Source organism: Lucilia cuprina, chromosome 2 (assembly GCF_022045245.1).
Source record: "Lucilia cuprina isolate Lc7/37 chromosome 2, ASM2204524v1, whole genome shotgun sequence".
NCBI classification, from domain to species: domain Eukaryota; kingdom Metazoa; phylum Arthropoda; class Insecta; order Diptera; family Calliphoridae; genus Lucilia; species Lucilia cuprina.
Window position 1 is genome coordinate 36,594,387 of NC_060950.1, and position 18,185 is coordinate 36,612,571.

General features: G+C 29.4%; 1 protein-coding gene across 6 annotated transcripts in view; it reads right to left on the reverse strand.

Annotated features, from left to right (window-relative positions):
• Positions 1–18,185, reverse strand: part of LOC111674912 (protein cappuccino) — a 117,625-nt gene that overhangs the window by 87,675 nt on the left and 11,765 nt on the right. Inside the window, exon 1 of one of the 6 annotated variants that reach the window (XM_046947228.1) lies at positions 164–334. The exons of the other annotated variants lie outside the window; for them this stretch is intronic. The gene's annotated coding sequence lies outside the window, so the exon portion shown is untranslated. Of the gene's footprint in view, positions 1–163; positions 335–18,185 lie in introns of those variants that run through there. 6 annotated transcript variants of the gene reach the window in all.

Below are 18,185 nucleotides of genomic sequence, written 5' to 3' on the forward strand. Positions count from 1 at the left end.
AGCTCTTTAGCTTTAACCGTTTAGGCTGTGCGATGATGAATCAGTCAATCAGTCAGTCAGTCAGTCAGTCAGTCAGTAACGTTAGAATTTTATATATATAGATAAAGTAAACAAACATTTACACTATTGGAAAATTCAATAACAGCTGTTTGGATGCACTCACTTGTCTGCACTCTCGCTTAGACTTCTCTTTCTCTTTGGCTCATGTGACTCAGACACTAAATTCTATATTGTACTTTGTTTTAATGTCATATGTTTGATTCCTCTTCTTCTCTCATGAATAATTTTATTTACAACCAATTTCTGTTAAAAATCGATAACACACACTTGTAGTCACTGTCACTTGAATACTAAAGTAAACAAACGCACGTATGTTACAATGGCGCATGTATCTTATCAACTGTCAAAACATTTTTATTCTCTCTCGTTTTAATTGACATACAAACAGACAAATCGAGAAAATCCCACAAAAATATGAAAACAAAACCTACTTATTTAACAACCGACCGGTCAATTATTAGACACTAAAATGAAGAAATAACAAAAAATGAAAAACACAAATTGCACATTGTTCTCATTTATTTGTGCCGCTAAATGCCAACTACAAAACACATGAACCCATAAAAAGATAAAAACATACATGCATACATTTCAACAGTAAATAGCAACAAAACTAATTTATTTAAATGAATAATAATTTGCCAAGTGCGATAAAGCGATTAGCGTTTGAAAATTTAAAATTTCAATTGTAGTGAAGTGAGTATTTGAGAGAATGTATGAGTAAATAATGTAGTATGTGGGGACATTTAAAGCACTATATTTAACCCATGAAGGACCACATTAATGAATATTTAAACATAACTTCGGAAGATAAAGGGGCATGTAGGGTAAAATTTTTATACCTAAAATTGAATTTTCTGAGGTGGCCTAATAGTGGTGACTTGCATTTATATATTGAGAAACATATATATTACAATACCGAAAGCTTTTTGGGTAAAGTCATAATATTGTAGCTTATGCGCTCTAAATCGATAGATAGATAGATAGATAGATAGATAGATAGATAGATAGATATAGAAAGTTATAGGGCCTCATTTGACTCTAGCCCTTTAAAAAGACACCTTCAAAATTTTACTTAAATATCTACAGTCTTATTATACAATAAATGGCTTAAGTATATCTGAGGCAAGTTACAATTAACTTATGTGCTTTATTATCTGCCGGTCCACACTAGGAAACTTTTATTCGGAAACTTTTTACTTTGCATGAGAGAGAAAGAGAAGGAATATCATTCATCTCTCTCGCGGTACGAAGTTTCCCGTACTCGGAAACTCGTTTTGTTATTCTTTTCATTCGCACAACAACAAATCAATGCAATAAACACATAGTTTCTGAAACAAAAGATTCTATGTGTGGACATTTAGGAAACTTCAAAAGAGAATTAAAAAAAATTTTCTCTACGAAAGTTTCCTAGTGAGGACCGGCACTATGCAAACTAAAACACTTTCTATTCGTATACAGTTGTAGAGTACTATATGGCCAGCCTCGCTTGAATATAACATCTTACTGCCGGTCCACACTAGGAAACTTTTTTGGGAAACTTTTGATTTTGCGTGAGAGAGAAAGAGAAAGAATATCATTCATCTCTCGCGGTACGGAGTTTCTCGTACTCGGAAACTTGTTTTGTTTTGTTATTCTTCTCATTCGTTCAAAAACAAATCAATGCTATTAATACGTAGTTTCTGAAACAAAAGTTTCTATGTGTGGACATTAAAGAAACTTCAAAAGAGAATTAAGAAAAAGTTTCTCAACAAAAGTTTCCTAGTGTGAACCAGGTCTTACATGTTTTAAGCGTTAAAATTTTGTTTTAGTAAAACATACATATACGCCATAACTGTTTTTATTAAACTTACCCAAACATAATAATATTCCATATTTAATTTGCAAATTCAAGATAGTTTCGCTATTTTCAATTTATTTATTTAAACAATAATATTTTTGTTATAAACGTTAGAAAAATTTTGCAATATGATATTTGTTGTCGGTTGGGATTACCGAATTAATTGTACATAAACAAAAAAAGTTAGTTACAGTAACTGATTACTTGTTTTATATTTAAAAATTATTGTTATAAAATATCTTCGTTTATAACAACCAATATTTGGGATTCACATTATGAAATGCTAAATTTAATTCCATTATCATGGCCAAATTTTTTCAATGTTTCGTATAATAGTAAATTTCGGTCGAAATAAGATACTTAACAATTGTAATAAGCATTATTCTATTACTGTTGGTTCTTTTTGTAATATTTTTTAACTATAATAAAATTTCGTTTGAGAATACACAATTTTTATAATAACGACCGATTTCCCATCGATCCTTTTCTGTGTGTAGATAAATAGATATAAGTTTGCCCAACGTAAACTTCATAGCTGAAACTACATTTTTAGTATGTTATAAGTAATTTTCTGAATGGAACCTTCCATGGGAAGTAGGGTCATTCCGAATCTTATAATTAATTTCTTGCTGTACTAGTTTTTTAAACATATTATGAGTGTTGAAGTCATTTTCTGAATAGGACCTTCTATGCGATAGGGTAGGTTTAATCATAGATCAATATCCGCCATACTTTAGAAATTAATTTCTTAGTACATAAAACTACCTAATTTATATATACCCTTTTCACGAAGGTGAAGGGTATAAAAATTAAAAATAAAACAATATATGTATGTACAAATATCTTACTGCGGTAAATGGGTTAATCTTTATATACATAAACATTTTCTTCGTTTCAATTTTGTCATCATCTTTGTATTATTCAATGCTCAAAATATTTTTGAAGATCATTTTTCGCCCCTTATTATTTATTTGATAATTAATTTCAAAATAATGATTATTATTTTTTGTTGTTTATAATTATCTCCATTTTTGCTTTTAGTATATTTTATTTAGATTGTACATGTTCAATAATTGATTGAGGAACATATGCCATTATATGCTTAAAAATAATGTTCTTAATTTATTCGAATGAATCATAATTAAGCGCTCAGTATATATAATTTTTATAAACCTTTGATAAACTGAAATTTGGACGATTTAATACTTGTGAGGCACTATCTGTGGTAGAACCAATTATAGGCCGATCGTTATAAAATTTGAGAGATTTCAGTTCCGACTAAAATTGTTTATGTCGAATTTCGATGCTATACCGGCCTTTTTTTTATATGGGACTTGGTAATCGGTTTGGACATCGATTTTAAAAGTTTGGTTACTTGACATAAAATTGTCCATATTTATAATAGAACCTTTATGTAAGATATTTTTTAGTATTATCTTGAACATTTGTGCAAAGTTTTATTTTCATGTTAAAAATATTTTTTATTTAAACTTTATGATCTGTATTTTATGTTTTCTCTGTATCGTCTAATTTGCACTTTTTTGAATGAATACTGGTGAATCTGTGACGTAGATATATAATGGAAAATAATTCATTCCATTTACACCATTCAAATGATTGTAAAAATGCTTTGCAAATTTTTTAGTGGAATAACAAGAGCCTGACAACGTTCGCTAAGGGAGAAATAAAAAGTAAGCGATCCTTAGAATTTCTAATAACGATTAGATGAGTTTTTATAGCCAATACATGTGTATATGTATATAAATTGTAATGTAACTGTAGAGCATATTGTAACAGTTTTCTTTTATATTAAACAAAGTTTCTTAGAATGACTCTTCCACTTGTTATCTAATACTTAAAACTGAAATTTATCCTGAATATTCCTCATTATTTTTCAAAACTGAAAAAAAATATTCAAACGCCTGAGTTCACAAAAATTTTCAATTTAGCACAAAAATTTGTTAGTCAAATAAAGTAAAAATTTAGTAAACTAATAAAATCAAAGTCGATTATGCTATGTTCCGTTGTATATGTTATGTTATTTATGTTATTGAAATTAATTTTCTGAAGACCCCAGATATCTTCGGTAACCAAATCGTTAACAACTTTTATCAGTCCTGCTTCTTATTTAAAATCTCATAAAAAAATTTTAGATATTTAATGCATGATTAGACAAAAATAATGAAAATTTGTTCTTGTACTTTCTTGTTTATAAAAATTATACAGAACAGGAAAAAATCGCTATGATTGAACTTGTGTGTTGTTATTGTTCCGGAGATTTTTTGTTCTTCAAAAGGCACTTTTTTATAAAAAAAAAACTTTTTTTAACTTTTCAATATAAAAATTATATTAGAATGAAAGAGCGCATCTGGATTTTAAAGATATAACCCTTCAAAGTTTTTTACCTTTTTTGATTTTTTTAGTTTTCAAACAAATTTTATACGTCTCGCAGGGAATTTTTCACAAAGTTTTTTTTCAAATTTTTATACCTTTTTTGATTTTTTTAGTTTTCGAACAAATTAAAATCACCATAAATATTGTGTTTCTTGAAAATTTTCAAAATAAATAACGGAGTTGTTTTATTTTCTCCCTTTTTTCTACGTAAATATTGATAATATAAAGAAAATTGGAAGACATGAGACCAAAAACCAAAGAATAATAAGAAGTTGGACTACGACATTGTTTTACAATAATAACATTTCCCTCTCTTCACAGACATGTTCTGTGTATATTCAACACACTTGTGAGAACTCAATTCTCTCGTAATGTTTCAAAACTTTTTCGGGAAAATACTGGGATTATACGTCTCGCAGGGAATTTTTTCACAAACACATAACATTTATTTATTTTTTTACGCAATTTTGTTGCCTTTAACAATGCTAAATATTGTTATTTTCCACAAACTAAAAAGAAAATTTTTTAATTTTTTTGACAATTAATTTTTTTATGTTGAAATTAAAACTGAAGAAACAACGTTGTAAATTTTAGTATTGAAACTGAAAAATTTATTTAAAATAATCTTATTATTTATTTTAAAATATATTTAAAGCCCGAAAAATATATTAATTAAATTGAAAAATATGCGAAAGAAGAAATTTAAATGTAATTTATTTTTCCTAAAATTTTTATATACGATTTTATGCAACTGTGTATGTTTGAAAAGTGTGGTGAAAGTGGTTGCAGCTCCAATACTTATATAAAAATTCTACTAATACATTAAAGTTAGGTACCGAATGAAAACTCCTTTAGGTACCAACTGACAAGCCCTAATTTCATATTATTCTTTGCCAAATCTGTCAGTTTTTCTGTTATCTATCCAGGAATTCAAGATATAGTTTAATATGTTAAAATATGTATCATTTTGAAAACATTGGATGCGTTTGATAATTGTCACCATTAATGACATAGAATATGTGGAAAGATTGAATTGTATTTTACTCAATGCCCTATTTGGTTGCACCAAATAACAATCCATTAAAATTTTTTTTTTTGATGACGGTCTAGAATTCATTATAGATAGGTGCAAAATCTATTCAAACATAAACAAAAGCGAGTTCCAATACGATCAAGTATGTTATCTGAAAAAGCGTAATTTTTATAAATGAACAATTTAAAAAATTTTTTAATTAACGTATTTTTATGCACTCGTCTATTAAATATTATTTATTTAGAAAACATTGCAGATATTTGTCTACGCGGTTAATTTTACTGCGTCACTGTGCACATACAGTGACAGAAGAAATAAACGGATGTGGACCAGTTGTCACAAAACAAATTAAAACTAGTTTTTGTTGGTTTCCTCCTCATATGAAATTTAAACAACAACAGCAACAAAATACCAATAGTTAAAAAAATGTTAGAACATTTGTTTTAAAAAAGTTCTATGTATATATGTATGTGTATTTTTTTTTTTTTAATTTGAGACGAGTCGCTTATTTTAACTCAAACAAAAATTATTGTCTTCGTATGATAAATTTTAATTTTATTTTATATTCGTTCTTTACTTCCATATCCAAACTCTAGCACAGGCAAAACAAAAAGCCAGCAACAACAATAACTAAAAAATCACTTTCCACAAAGAAATTTTTAGTTTTAACCATGAGATTTTGACACTTCTCATTAGATTTGTTTGGTTGCTGTCATTGTTCCGCTATAGTTGCTGCTACCACGGCATATTCCTCGTGCCATGGCACTGCTGATGCTGTGGTTCAGTTAAAAAATTTGCCATTGACATCCCCATCATTGTCGTCGTGCTTGTTGTTGCTCCTGTTGTAGCTAGTTTCTGCCACTGGTATGGATGTATGTACATCTGTCCATCGATTTACAGAGTAGGACTTTTTACGATTAAGAGAAATTACATTTTCTTATAATAAATAAAAATCTTCTATAATACGTTCTGGGTCCAGCTATATACAAAAACATAATAGCGTGTGTATAGTTTTTATATTTTATGAAAAATTGAGACATCATTTTCCCAACAAAAGTTTTCTAAAACGGTTTATACGATTTTTACGTAAGTTACCAAATCGAGGTAAAGGTGTACTTATGTATGATTGTATATCTGCTGTCGTATACATGTTTGTATTTGTTTTAATATCACACAATGTAATTAAATTTCAAAATCAGTTGTAGGGTTTTTAGTTGAAGGAAAACTAACCATTCAAATCATTCATTCTAACCACGATTCATGTATTTGACTTCATCCGTGACGGCAATATTCATTTTCTAAATACAGTGGTTTTTAAACTGATTTTCTTTTTTCTCTCCTCTCTCTTGGTCTCTTTTTTATTTATTTTTTGCATTCATTTAAATACTTGATTTTGTTAACAGAATTCTTGAAATAGTGCACACACAACGGAATTAAATTGAATTTTGAATATTGGAATACAAGCGCAACAAGAGAAATTAGAATTGATTAAACATTTTTGCTAATATCACCTGTTTGTTTTAGTGATTTATTTCGGATTTTTTGGTTTATTAATGTTTTTCTGCATATTATGACAGAATTTTGAATTTTTAATTTAACATTTTTGGAAAAAGTGTCCTGTAGCTAAAAAAAATTGGACAGGACATAAATAAATAGATCCTACACTGCATGGATAGACTCAGTCAAAAGAAAACAAGAATAAACATCTCCCAGAAAAAACATCTAGTCGCTGACTAGGAGTAACCTTAAGAGATATTATGCCAAATTTGCCCAAAATGTTCACTTTTTATACCCTCCACCAGCACCAGTGATGATAGAGAGTATGTATAAGTTTGTCGTTCCGTGTGTCCTTATGAAATTCTGAGTCGATTTAGTTACATATGTATTAAAAATCGCAACAAAATCGGTTCACACTAACTCGAAAAAAGCGTTTTTCATAATTCTTTTGAAGTTTTCTCAGAAACTACCAAAGATATTTCGATGAATTTTGTCACACATTATTTTTTCAGAGCTATGTTCAAAATCTTTACAATCGATTATCGTTAATAACTCCCTCAAATATATCGGTATAAACACAAAATTTTGTACATGCAAATATAATATGAACAGAAATACTATCAACGTAGATCTTAGTCGGTCCACAATTGGTCATAGCTCCCATATTAGGTTCACTTCCGAAAATCACCTAAACGCACATATTTCATTGAATTTTAAAGCTATTGTTATAAAATTCGAGTTGAGAGCAGGTCTAAAAGCCTCCTCAAAACGAGCAAGTATGATGTAAATCAGATCTAAATATCGTGAGAGTGATATTATTCCATATATAACGTCCGTCAGGATTCTGTTAGGAAAATTCTTAGGAATGACGTGCAAGAAACTGATTTTCCGAATATCGGAAAATCGATTTCCGACAATAGGGCCAATAGTGGACTTGGTTCAATTCTTCTGATTACTATAACCATGTAATAAAAAATATAAGAAAATAAGCACAAAATTATTTACATTCCACTAGGTCTAATATATATGTATACTTACTTAAATATTTTCTATACTAAAAAGTTGTAACATTAAGTTAAAATCGAAAACCTTACTTTAGTTAAATGTCCAACTTTAAAACGTATATTGGCAACATTTTAATTTGCTGAATCCATCTAAAGGAGCAACAACAACGACAACAAATATTCGTATATTTTGAGTCCACAATAAAAACACCTACCACACATATTTGTGTCCATTTTGTAGTGTTACAATGTGGTCAGACCAAAGTCAAATTTTTGTAATAGAGTTATTATATCCTTGTTGCTTTGTGGGTGATGCTGGTATATCGTTGTTGCTGATGCTGTTGTTGATGATGTTAGCGGTTTTATACTCGATCCCATTGAAATACTTCACCAATCCCACTTCAAGCAAAACCAAAAATAAAGAGAAAAATATTAATACTAATCTAACACACGCGTCCATACGTAGGTTTGCATACGCCTGCAATCGCCATGAAAATGTATTTATGAACAGTGAGGAATAAAACAAGAAAATAGTTTATAATTAGGGGCCATTTTAAAATCGTACTGTATTAACTTCAAATACAATAACTTCTTGTACAAAATTGATTTTAGTTTTACTTAAAGGATTTTTTAAGTATAGTTCCATATTATGCGACTTTCTTACCTGTGTGTTAAATTTTTGTTATTTACTGCATACACATACCAGCTCAACAATAAGTTTTGTATGCATGTGTTTTGTGTGTCACAAAAATGATAAAGTTATATTTAATTTTGTTTTGTGGAACACCAACAAAACCATGAACATTTGCAACAAAATATGATTCATATCCATTATAATACAACGTACGGCTGTGTTTTTGGAATTTAATTACTAAAGCTACGTTCACACCAATCAAGTATTTTACGAAAATGACGTGACTCCTAAATAAAATACATTTTGATATTTATATATAATTATTTTCACAAACATAATATATGTTTGACGACATTAAGAACTTCTTTATTATTTGTTTTGACATTATTTGAAAATACAAAAATCATGCAGAACCAAAAATAATTTTACAAAAAAAGTGTTTACGTCTAATTCGTCAAATATTTGATAGGTCTGAAAGTACTTTAACAATAATTCAGTTTTAATTTTTAAAAATTAAACAAAAATTTAAATTTATTTTTTTTATGTACATAACTTTGTAAATCGTATGTTAGATTTGGATGGCATATAAAACTATCATTAAATATCAGAGTATGGTCTCTAAATTCGTCTTATTGCAAAAGTATTTTTCACTCAAATTATTTTTGAATAGCTTGTGTCGATCTTGTGAAATTAACCATATTCTTTTTATTAAAAATAAAAGCTTCAATTTAGTTTAAAAATAACAATAGTTTTATACACAAACCCTTTTTATGTAACACAACTAATACAGTAAACGGTAAGGCGGTATATTTATCTTTAATACTTAAAAACACACTTTACTCGATGACATAAAGAAAGTTATCATCTTCTAGACACTTCCAGAACTTTATAGTGACATCTTCCGGTATAAATCTTCTGGGACATATATTGAAGACACACATCTCTAAAATGATCGATTTTATGTTTTAGTGTTGCCAGTCTTTAGTTGCTAAGACATTTCCGGAACTGTCCGTTAAAAAACGTTTAGTTTAGCTTTAGAAACCGGAAGTAGGACAAAAACTTAATACAGAATCTAGCTATGTGTGTCTTTGATCCAGAAAAGGGATATCTGGAAGGAAAAATTCAATAAAAGAGAATGACGAACTACTAGCGCATTCTTCGGTATACTAGGTGAAACAGTAGCCTTATCAGGATTTTAATTGAGGCGCAACCATTCTTATGGCATAAGGAAATATGATAGGTATGGTTTCTTTGGTATTAAAAATGGGTAATATCGGACTAAGTGGCCAGTTATAACTGTTGTAAAAGTGTCTTATATGAGTCACCCTACCCCTCATATATAGTCACCTCAAAAAAATGACTTCAACGCCCATTACTGACTTAAAAATACGAGTTTAGCTCTGAAATTCAATATAAATAAGTTTCTTATGAGCAAAAATCTGTTTGCCGAATTACTATAACCCTACTCCATACAAAAGGTACCCCTCAGAAAATGTTAGTTATTTTCACTTCTTCTTTGAAAGTACGAGTACATCGCCAAAATTCGACATAAGTAAGTTTCTTATAAGCACAAATTTCTTTACTTAGTTTTATGATAATCTGTCCGCAATTAACCCTTCCCTTATATAAACCCCCTTCAAAAAAACTAATTAAAAGCACATTACTGTATACGGTTTCATGGTGGATATATAAGATTCGGCGTAGTCGAATATAACACTCTTACTTCTTGTCCCTTAAAAGATACTTTTTAAATTTTCTATAATATTGAACATAGAAAGATGAAATTAAGCATGTAAATCCCGAAGTAAGTAAAAACCTATAAATGGGAACTTTTTGTTATTTTTTCTTTCCTCAAAAGTTAGCTTTTGGATTTTTCTATAATATTAAACATAAAATTAGAAAATTAATCATGGAGATCCAGAAATTAATGAGGTCCTTTAAAATTAACCTCTTGCTTTTTACTTTTTCGTTTTACAAAGGTACTTTTTGAATTTCTTATAAAAGGTGGCTTTTTTGGAACCATCAAAATAGATGAGAAAATATTGATTTTGTCATTTCGTTTGTAACACATCGAAATATTGATCATAGACCTGCTAAAGTATATATATTCTTGGTCCTTATTAAATTCTAAGACGATCTAGCCATTTCTGTCCGTCTATCTGTTGAAAGCACTATATTGTCCGAACGGAAAAGCTAGGGCAATATCGGTCCACGTTTTTGTATAGCCCTCATAAAAAAGACCTTCCGAAAAACAGCTTTAATGCCCGAATTTTATAAGTATTGGACCATAAATATCCTTATTCCCTATATAAGGCCCCCCTGACAAAAAGACTTTAACGCTCCCCACTGGCTTCAAAATGCGAATATAGCGGTAAATTCAACACAAGTAAGTTTCTAATGTGGGACAGATTTAATACTTTCAAAATTTGTACGATAGTTATTACCCTAATGTACATATATACATACATATGTACGTTTTTATTTATGTCTGTATATATTTTACATAAATAAAATATACATTGAATATTCCATTTATGCCAACCTCATCGTTTGCAACGATTTCTAGAGGTCCTTTAAAATTAACCTCTTGCTTTTTACTTTTTCGTTTTACAAAGGTACTTTTTGAATTTCTTATAAAAGGTGGCTTTTTTGGAACCATCAAAATAGATGAGAAAATATTGATTTTGTCATTTCGTTTGTAACACATCGAAATATTGATCATAGACCTGCTAAAGTATATATATTCTTGGTCCTTATTAAATTCTAAGACGATCTAGCCATTTCTGTCCGTCTATCTGTTGAAAGCACTATATTGTCCGAACGGAAAAGCTAGGGCAATATCGGTCCACGTTTTTGTATAGCCCTCATAAAAAAGACCTTCCGAAAAACAGCTTTAATGCCCGAATTTTATAAGTATTGGACCATAAATATCCTTATTCCCTATATAAGGCCCCCCTGACAAAAAGACTTTAACGCTCCCCACTGGCTTCAAAATGCGAATATAGCGGTAAATTCAACACAAGTAAGTTTCTAATGTGGGACAGATTTAATACTTTCAAAATTTGTACGATAGTTATTACCCTAATGTACATATATACATACATATGTACGTTTTTATTTATGTCTGTATATATTTTACATAAATAAAATATACATTGAATATTCCATTTATGCCAACCTCATCGTTTGCAACGATTTCTAGTCAAATCATTTACAAAAGCATTAAGTTGAAAATAAAAACTTGAAAAAATTGAAAATGAAGTCAACCACAGAAGTTGTCATACTTCAGTTGCAGTTTTAGTTTTGACAATTTATTTGTCGTAAACTTTAATGAACTTCTAAACAATTATGAAAAGTGAAATTATATTTTGAGAGAATTTTTAATTAAAAAGAACATTTAATTTCTAAAGTGCCATTTTACTCAAATGTTTGAACTTTAAACGAACCAAAACGGGTTAAGGGTGTTTTTTCAATTATTCAAGTTGTTTGATATGAATGTTAAATAAATATAAAAAATATTTTTTTAAAATATTTCATTATTTCAATTGACCATACAAATAGTAAGCCATATTTGAAAACCAAAAATAAATCAAATAGTTAGAAGACTCTATTAGTTTTAACAAATAAAAATGAAATAAGAGAAACATTTAAAAAAGTTTTGATGTAAACAATGATGTTTTATTACATAAATAATCTTAAGAAGTTTTTAATAAATTACTAAAGCAATTTTATATTTTGTGAATTTAGTTTAGGAGTTTGCTTTGGGAAATATTTTAATACAGTTCAGTTGAAGTTAAACAAAAAAGTTATCATTTAAAATTCGTTTAAGTTTTGACAGAGTGAGAATATTGTGACCTTAAAACATACACCTTCCAAAAGAATCGATCTATAATAACTTAAATCCAGATGTACACGTATGGCGAATAAATCATGCTTTAAGCTTATATATTTTCACTGAAAAATCCTCCTATAGTTTCCGAGATAGTTTTAAAGAAAAACCAATTTTTGTAGGAAATAATACTGATTACAGATTTTGTTATTTCAGTTTTGAAAACGGAATAAATTGCTAATTTATAGTGTTTTAAGTAGAAAAGTTAAAAGTAATTAAAAATATGTATTACAAAAACTGTTTGATCATCCCCACACAGATCCCAACCCAAATGTTTCATCCGCAATTGCTATAAAAATTCCATGTTTGGGGATAAATCCAATAATCAAGCAGCACTGATTCCAATTTACACGGTGAGAGATCGATCAAGAAAACGTGACAATTCTTGTTATGTTAGTGTCGATTGAATTCGCATCGTGTGTCAGGAGCACACTGGATTCGTTTATTAATCGATATAGTAATATTGAAGCAATACTACTTAGCATGAATTTACTTGAGAAAGTATCTTTGGTAGGGGTGAGGCTTCTGTAGTAGTTCCCATAATTAAATTTTAGACTTTTAAAACATTAGACCAACTAAAACTTGGTAATAACTTGTACTTACATAACCACATACTTTCAACATCAACTACATACCATCTGAATTTCTTTTGGTTAGTCTTATTTGATTTAAGAGAGTGTGGTAAGTATTTATCTCCAATGCAATCACCGTATTAAAGCTAAAATTTGAATGAATATTTAACTCATTACTTTTAAATGTAAGTTTTTGCTGGTAGAGTTTTCCTTATTTTATATTAAGGATTTTAATGCAGTTTAGTTTAATTTTAAAACATTTTGCCAGTGCATAAATAGCTGTAACAAAAAATATCTCAACAAAATTGGAATTTCAAAATGTTTGCAATCAAAATTAGCTATTGTTTTGTTAAAGTTACCAGGTTGAAGAATTTTAAATTTAGAAAGGAAATTTTTTTTCGTTTTGGTAAGCAAATATGTTTAATTTTAATTAAAATTAGGTTAGGATATTTTGAAATTAATTTTAGTTTAACTATAATCCGATAATTCAAATTACATTAAATTTAAAATTTAATAAATATGAGGAAATAAAAATCGAGTTAGAGTAAAAGAATCCTTTGCAATCCTAGAGCAAGTTCTGTAATTTGGCCACTCTAATATTCATATTCAAACTAAAAATATGAAAATAGTTTACGTAACAAAATCTATTTTAATGCGAACAACGCTTTACAGCGTGAATTGTTCATTAAAAATGTTTGCCGATGCCGATGGTGACAGAATATTATCAGGAGATTTTAGCTCATAATAATATTAAAGTGTATGTTTATATTGTATAAAGCCATTTGAATTTTACAGCCCAATCATTATGGCCGGATACTTCCTTCTGGTCATTGTGTTGGTGTTTTGTTTTTAGGTTGCGTTGAATTTTAAGTGCCATTGAAAAAAATAACAAAAAATATCTACAAAAAATCCCAAACATTTTAATGAGCACTGGGGTGAAAATGTGCTTTATGTTTGTTTAAAATAATGCCAAATCATCAACCAAAGCCGAACCCATGGTAATGGCAAAATATTGGATAACAGAAATATGAATATTAGATCGACTCAAAATATTGTATTTAGTGTTGTCCATTCGTGACCTGGACAATTTTAAATAAGATACCCTAATGGGGACATAATTTGACATGTTCAGTTCAAAATTTTACCCAGTTTCAAAAAAAAAAATTTTTTTCTTATACAATATATACAATATGTTTTATCAATTTAAAAGGGGGTTTGAGTCCGCGTATAACGATGTACAAAAAATTTATATATTTTGGAGTATGGCAATTATGAGGAAACTCAGCGATGGCAAAATTGGATCGATGGTACTTTTTATACCCCACACCACTTTATTGGGTTTGTGCTGATGTTTGTAACATACGAAAATATTCGTCCTATAAAGTATACATATCGGCTTAGCATCATTTTCTAATTCGATTAAGCTATGTCCGTCCGTTCGTCTGGCTGGCTGTCAATGTAAACCTTTGGTCTTATAATTAAATTTTATTATGCCAACAAAAGTCAGCAAAACTTATTTTTATAGAACTTTAAATAACACTACCGATTTTTGTAATGATCTGTCTTCATTTGACCCTAGCCTTCATGAAAACTTCCCTTCAGAAAGTGACTTCAGGGCAAAAATTCACTTATAAATACTAATAACACTTTTAAATTCTACATAAATAAATTTGAAGTAGACGTAAATTTTTCTACTAACATTTATAAGGGTTCATATTTTCCACTTGTAAAAATCTCTTTTTTGGACAAATACAAGTAAAAATATTCCGCAATAAACAAATAAATCAATTGCTATATTTTTTTAAATAATCCCCATTGCTATATTTTTTTTAAATAATCCCCATTTTAAACATACTGACTGGTTATTCCCGACTATACATTCATACTTGTTTTGATACTTTTTGATGTTCAAAAGTACGGTGATAATCCCTAGTATTATTTGATACTTTCAGGGCCACAATCGACCGGTAGTAAATCTGCCTGTTAAAAAACTTTTTGTATCATCTAAAAGTATATTCTTTTAGCATAAAAAATAAAGTTTTTAGAAAAGTATACTTTGTTCTCTCGGTTAAAAATATCGGCCTGTGTTATTAGCGATAAATTGAATTTCTAAAACCATCCTTGTATAGGGAGGATTTATTAAAATATAGCAATTTGTCAGCTTTAAATTTAACATTTTTAATAATAAAAGTAATGAGTTATGTGCTATTAAGTAATTTTCAGGAGAGAACATTGTATAGGAGCTATGACCAATTATGAACCGATCGGAAAAATCGTTCACAGTAATATTTCTTTACATATGAGCAATACATATTCAAAATTTTATATGTATATCTTAATTTAGTAATAAGTTATGCGCTTTTAAGCTATTTTCGGAGGAGGACCTTGTATGGGAGCTATGTCCAATTCTGGACAAATCCAGAAAATTTTTTCTCTCGATGAATTCTATTGACATAAGATTTCAATTTGTAAAATTTTGTGATATCTACATTCTGACGGAAGTTGTTAACAAAAAACTAATTTTTCGGGAATATGTACTTTTGTATGGGAGGTATATGAAATTATAGACCGGTTCTGGCAATTTTCTGCAAGAATCAAGGTCTTTTTTAGAAACGAATGTATGATGATTTTCATGAAATAATCTTGCATAGTTTTTCGAGAAAATTACATAAGAATGTGTAAAAAATATTTATTTTTTTGGAGTTGTATTAAATGTTGATTCATAACTTTTCTGATGTGAACAGATTTTGTCCATTTTCAATACCAAACTGTACCGGATAATAAGGAATATTTTGGCTAAATTGTTAATTTCTATTGCTTCGTTTTAAAGTGAGCGTGTTTTACACAGACATACATACGGACGGACATAGCTAATTCGGCACAGAATATATATACTTTGTTGGGTCTCGGATGAATATTTCTTGGTGCTACACACGGAATGACAAACTTATATATACCGTCTATCACCACTAATGGAGGTGGAGGGTATAAAAATTAAAAACCATTTTTTTATTTGGTCCAGCTTACGAACGGCCATACTTAAAATATTTTTGGAATCATCAAAACTCCAATCAAGGTAAATTTTGAGGGGGGTAACAAAAACATGTTTTTGCTTTCAATACAAATTAAGCCGGTCTACTGTATATATGTATGTATAACACGTACGAAAGTGCAATCCCAAAAAAAAAAAAAAACAATTTAGAGTGCTTAAATAGCCTCCACCAACTACTTTTATATTAATACTTTTGTAATTGATCAAATATTTGTAGAAACGAGTTTTCTCACAGTTAAAGCGTTTTTAGAGGCTTGGCCGATCGTAAAAGATTCTTAAAGCTAAATTTCTGTACATAAAATCTATTCAGTATTTATATCGTAAATTTGTAAAGAGAACCTGTATGGGACCGACCGAAGCGATCGTGAAAAAATCTTGAAATTGATTTTTTGTATACAAAATAAATACTTGTGCCAAATATTGTATTAATAGCTTTATTTGGTAATGAGTAATGTGCGTTTAAAAGATTTTCGTAAAAGGACTTTGTATGCGAGCTATGTTTACAATGTATATGTATATATGTATTATGTATATAAAGACAAAATTTAAAATTCTGTATCTATATCATTATTATACCCTTCACCTTCGTGATATATAAGTTTGTCATTCCGTTTGTAATTTCTATAATATAATTTTCCGACCCTATAAAGTATATATATTCTGGATCCTTATAGATAGCGGAGCCGATTTAGCCATGTCCGTCTGTCTGTCCGTGTCTATGTTGAAATCAGTTTTCAGAAAACCCCAGAAATCTGCGAGATCCGAATTTTCAATAATTCTGTTGAAAAAATTTTGAAATAACATTTATCTGCAGAAAAATAGTATTTATGTCAAATATTTTACTAGTATCACTATTTGGTACTCATAAAAATTTGAGTATTTTTCTAAAAGGGACCTTGTATGGGAGTTATGATCAATTATGAACCGATCGGAAAAATTACGGGCCGGTCAGAAATCCTTCCACAGTAATATTTATATGCATAAGAGAAATACTTATACCAAATGTTATATCGATACCTTAATTTAGTAATGAGTTGTGTTCGTTTAAGTGATTTTCGGGAGGGGACCTTGCATGGGAGCTATGACCAATTACGGACCGATCAGAAAAACCATTCAGAATACTATTTGTATGCATATGGGTAATAATTATACCAAATTTTATATCGATATCTTAATTAAGTAATTAGTTATGTGCGTTTAAGTGATTTTCGGGAGGGGACCTTGTATGGGAGATATGACCAATTATGGACCGATCGAAAAAAACCTTTCACAGTAATATTTATATGCATATGAATAATACTTATATCAAATTTTATATCGTATCATAATTTAGTAATGAGTTATGCGCGTTTAAAAGATTTTCGGGAGGGGACCTTGTATGGGAGCTATTACCAATTATCGACCGATCAGAAAAACCTTTCACAATACTATTTGTATGGATATGGGTAATACTTATACCAAATTTTATATCGATATCTTAATTAAGTAATGAGTTATGTGTGTTTAAGTGATTTTCGGGAGGGGACCTTGTATGGGAGATATGACCAATTCTGGACCGATCGGAAAAACCTTTCACAGTAATATTTATATGCATATGAATAATACTTATACCAAATTTTATATCGATATCTTAATTTAGTAATGAGTTGTGTGCGTTAAAGTAATTTTCGGGAGGGGACCCTGTATGGGAGCTACGACCATTTGTGGACCGATCAGAAAACCCTTTCACAATAATAATTGTATGCATATGAGTAATACTAAAGTTTATATCGTGCGTTTAAGTAATTTTCGGGAGGGGACCCTGTATGGGAGCTATGACCAATTGTGAACCGATCGAAAGGAAATTTCACAGTAATAATTCTTTATATGAGAGCAATACTTGTACTAAGTTCTATATCGATATCTTAATTTATTAATGAATTATGTGCGTTTAAGTGATTTTCGGGAAGGGACCTTGTATGGGTGCTATGTCCAATTACGAACCGATCCAGAAAATTTTTGCTCTGAATAAATTCTATTGATATAAGATTTTAATTTGTGAAATTTTGTATAGATATCGGCATTGCGACGGAAGTTATTAAAACCAATTTTCCGGGAATATGTACTTTTGTATATGGGAGGTATATGAAATTGTGGACCGATCCTGGTGATTTTCCGCAGAGATGAAGCTCTTGCTTAGAAACGAATGTGTGGTTTTATGGAATTATCTT